General features: G+C 39.9%; 1 non-coding gene across 1 annotated transcript; it reads left to right on the top strand.

Moving 5' to 3' along the window:
- Window positions 1-4550: 4550 nt before the first annotated feature.
- On the top strand, window positions 4551-4634 carry Trnas-gga (transfer RNA serine (anticodon GGA)). The gene is given in 2 exon segments: window positions 4551-4590; window positions 4600-4634. It is a non-coding gene; the product is annotated as a tRNA-Ser (tRNA).
- Window positions 4635-5055: the final 421 nt, after the last annotated feature.

Consider the following 5055-nt stretch of genomic DNA (forward strand, 5'->3'; position numbering starts at 1 on the left):
GGTAATGGGCCAGAGGTACACCTAACTGGGAAAATCGGAATAGGTTATTTCCAGTTCTGCTGTTTGCCTCACGATCAAAACAAACGTTACAAAAACTTCGGTGAGAACTTTTAATTTAATTCTGGGAGTACATGCCCCAGACACGGTGTTAAAAGACTAGTGCTTGCGAAAGTCTGTTTGTTTATTTTTATACAGAGTGAAGCCTATGGCTTACTCAACTTCATTTTTTTTCTATTTTGTGCGTCCCCTACACTTGGTAAATGGCCAAATATACTGGTACCACACTTAAAAATTCTCTCTACATTTTGGCATCCAAATATATTCGCTCTTTTTTGAACATGCAACTCAGTTCTCACTCTCACAAGCTCCCCTAACTGTAGCTCGCTCACACTCACTAGTCCATCGCTGTAAGTCGTTCACATCCATACTCTCCCACTTGCCAACTCTCACTCACTCATTTAGTCCAACTCACTGTAATTACCTCTTTGTGTCTCTCTAACTGTCACTGTCCACGGTCGAACAACCACAGTGTCTTCTGTACTACTACTACTGTCTCCCATTCTTGCTATCTCTTCTCACTCGTTGTTATTGTCACAGACTCTATCTCTCATTATCAGTGGCTCTGACCCAATTCCTCTGTCCTTTTATTACTCTCACTCTGCACTGTCTCCTTCTTTCTTTCCCTAGCACTGTACTGTCATTGTCTTCTATGTTCCACTGCCAAAGTAGCCCCTTTCTCTCACACTGCCATGTCTCCTTGGCTCTCCACAACCATTCTCTGGCATCGTCCTGTATTTGTTACTTTTCCGTCTCTTTCTCACTGCTACTTATAACACTTCCACAGCAGCATATTTACGTAGCTTGTACTATGAAATACCAAATTTGGTTTATTACGTAGTATGCCCCAACAGAACAATTAGTCCTGTCACGGAAAAGCCACGTATAACACTCCCTGTCTGCTACTGCTATACCATAACCTTAAAGTAGGAGTTAGTTTGCAAAACAGAATTATTTTGTTATAGCAATTATGGTATAAAGCAACAGAGCAGTGTTACCCTCTGAGAGGAATTTTGTTGAGTTGACCGTGTTATTCCTAATGGGGGTGGCTTATCGGAAGTGAAAGTCAGAATTACGTAAATGTTTGAACAGTAATAAACAAAATTTTGCCTATCTGCACTGTTTAACTGATAATGGAAAACGGTCGCCAGCCTAACTAGGCAAAAGAATGATTAACATTCTCATTGAAGAAAATAGTTATTACTAATTTTAACGGATAAACACAACCTATACTTGGCCACACGCGAGTGCAATGAACTCTGACACACTCATATGTTTACGGTAAGATTGAATCTAACAGTTGGAGCAGCACAAACTATTTGCAAAATTATAACACGTAGAGAAAAACACTATCACTTTCAAGGCTTACACAAACTGAGTGGTCTTTATACTGTTAATATGCACACAAGAGAGACAACCACTTAGTAATCATGAACATATAATTTCCTACTATGCAGTTTTCCACTTTTACTACATCGAAACACAATGTTAACAAAATTGCAAGAAACTGGCTCATCTTTTAGAATTTACTACAGATATCAAGGTGATCATTAGCTAAGCAAAACTTTAGAAGCCTCAGTCTTAAGAACTTTTAATTTTGCAGTTGGCAACAGCACTTTAATAAGCAGTTTTAATAGGAAGATTATTTTCAGCAAACAACATTTACTTTAACTCACTCTCTTGCCACATTAACTTTAACTTTCTTTTTACTAAGTTCAAGAGATATTAATTAGAAAACTGGGTTTTTGCGTACTTTCAGTAAGGACACTCGGTAATCACTTTAGTTCAAACGGAGAGGAACCTGGGAGGTGTTATGATGAGGAGAAAAATCAATGTAGGTACATAAATTCCGATATAAATTACCTTATATTTCAGCACATTAGCATATCCATTAAGCTGATCCTTCACTGTACATCATAATAGTATTACGTTACAGTGATTGCGCAATGTGGTGGCAACTGCATGTTGGTAGGTGGAATTGCAGGCAGAATTGCTGGACTCTGTCATTTCTTGGTGGCGATGATAGATACAAATTCCAGAATAGTCCAGCTATTTATCCATCCATCCGAGGCATTGTAAAGTAGCAGAAAAAAGCCTCTCTCGAAACCAGCACTATGCACACTTTACATGGCAGTGCACGGACTCGTAGCTCATCTCCGACTGCTGGCTCGTCTCCGACTGACTATCAGTTCCACCTTTTCCACCTACGCCAACCACAATTTACACGCGCTACACAGTTCCGTTCCCGAGGGGAACCACTACACCTCTTATACACAGAATACTAAGAGCCCTAAGTGAGGATCAGCAATTTACATAACAGTAAACAACAGTTTTAAACAAAACAGAACATTTACACATATAGACATTTCTACAAAAAAATTATTCGAACAAAATTACAATTATATATAGTAAGTTTTATTCCCTCCAAATGGGACAAAGAATATAAATGACAGATATGCTACACAGCATACAATCAGATCATGACATCAAAGTTTTAACAAAGAAAGGAGTATACAATTTTGTGTTCTTTCGACCAAACAATATTTACAGAAGCTCAATGATGTAATATTAAATGAAACAAAGACAAAATAAATCAGTAGGGCATTAGAGCTATAGTGTTACACACTGTCTTCTTCTCTCTAAGCACGAAAAGCAAGAATATGCTGACATGCCAAAATTATTGGGATGGTTTTTGAAGGTACAATGAGGCAGCTGGTACTCCAGTTTTCACTCGAATTCTTTTTCAACAGGAGCATATTCACCGTTGTTTTGCTCAAATTAGAACATTTATCCGCTGGTTCTCTTCTTTTTCCTGCCACAGTAGGTCATGTCACTCACATGAAAAGAACTTCATTGTTCAGTAATATTTTGATAGTTACGTGAAATTAAAATAAAGCAAAACTAATTTTACGTCTCACACCCAATTTTACGACCACAAACATTTTCCATGTGCCTCGGTACTAGAATATCGGGGTCACAAAACCCTTCTGATAATAATGGAGACACTTTACAGCATATTTTTCCGTGCTACGTCACTTATAAACTATGTTTTCGCCTTACACCGTATTTTACGTGCGCATTTTACAAATGTAGGTACTGTAATTCAGAACTACTGTATCTCGGAAACATATAAAGACCTCGAGCAAAATTTTCAAGACTTTTCGAGATCACTTTCTTAGGAACATATCGTAAAAATTACACTCATTTGCTGTGATGGCTGTCTTGGAAACTGCAGCTCTGTTGTGGTACATGGTTTTCGGGGTGTTTCTTGAAAACGGACAAAAATTTTTAAACGTGGGAAGATGACACTTATAGATAAATACGTAGAGAATATAACTTTAAAATTTGTGCAATTTTCTGCTGTTATTTATTATTTAGATTTCGTTTCACACCGAATTTTAATTGTGTATTTTACATGTACACGTAAGGTTGAATTGAACAGCTAAAAATTTCAGCCATTTGCTGTACATACCCGTCTTGGAATCCTCGGTTCGATATGGTAGAAAAATGGTAAAAAAAATTTTTTGGCGGTTTTCTGATGATCGACCCATTACCTAATGGTGCTTCCATAATAAAGGCCCACCGCAGATCATATCAAACGCACAATGAACCAACCGATATTCTCTAGTTGCCTATGTGTGAGGAAGTGTGTAATATTCATACTTCCGTCCTGTACTACACGATTATGACAGTAAGATGACGCTTCTGTTAGGTATACGAATGGTACCTATCCCAACGGCTATCCAAAATTTTTCATCCTACCTTTCTGTCACCAACAGAACCAGGAGTATGAGCCCCAGAAGAGTCCCGTTCTTTCGCGTGACGGTTCGGAATATGTTAGCTAGTGGATGCTGTCGCATGCGTACCTGCTGGTAGTCTCACTGCTAAAGACGGGATTTCTTCACATCCCGAGCTGTGGTGGACAACAGACACGACATTGAGTTGTGCATATCGTTCCATTCGTCCTTAGTTGGTGTGGCATACGTAAAGTAGTTTACATAAACCTAGCCAGGCATGTTTTGACCTCCGAGAGTCAATTACTAAATTGATACTAAGGCTTTTCCCGTGTTGCGGACCGCGTCGTGTTGTAAAACGTTTCGGCCACTACTGAAGTGACCTTCATCAGAATAGGTAATACTACTAGGGCAGTGCAAAGCAATTCTAATGTATTGTCTTCAATTCAGTCTGTATTCTTACGATTTCGGGAATAAATGCGAAGCTGTTACGGATGCGTATGTAATCAGAGGAAAGAATTTAGCGAGGTCTGCTCTGCGTGTAGTCCGAAAATAATCGCTCTCAAGCGGTGGTAGAGATTTAACGGAGCCTCACAGTCTGTTAACGAAATACTGTGCGTACTACCTCTACGCCAAACAGACGAAGTTCTGTCAATGACAGATTCTTCCGTCACCTCGGGAACCTCTTGGTTGACTGCCATAAGTATATTAGCTAGCGCCCGCGGTCACGGAAGCGAATTTTGTGAGTGTTCTTTGCCGGCCCGAGTGGCCGAGTGGTTGTAGGCGCTACAGTCTGGAACCGCGCGACCGCTGCGGTCGCAGGTTCGAATCCTGCCTCGGGCATGGATGTGTGTGATGTCCTTAGGTTAGTTAGGTTTGAGTAGTTCTAAGTTCTAGGGGACTGATGACCTCAGATGTTAAGTCCCATAGTGCTCAGAGCCATTTGAACCATTTTTGAGTGTTCTTTGACACAGTTCGCCCTATTGTTGACGCAACGTGAACACATGCGCACTTTTGCTGTACTGTTGATACTCCACAGGCCCCCGTTGTATGTCTGTATGTCTGCTACGTGTATCCTGATGCAGAACTTTCCACTGTCGAGCTTCTACATGAAAAGCTCAAGTCTAGCGCTATATTCAAGACTTGACGAAGGCATCTACCAGTTATAACATTCACATGTGTGTAAATATAATGTCGTTTCAAGCCATTACACTGAGACACGGCTTGTACTGAAAGTCTGTCAAATGAAAGAATGCTAAACATT

The sequence above is a fragment of the Schistocerca nitens genome, chromosome 5 (assembly GCF_023898315.1).
Source record: "Schistocerca nitens isolate TAMUIC-IGC-003100 chromosome 5, iqSchNite1.1, whole genome shotgun sequence".
Taxonomy (NCBI): domain Eukaryota; kingdom Metazoa; phylum Arthropoda; class Insecta; order Orthoptera; family Acrididae; genus Schistocerca; species Schistocerca nitens.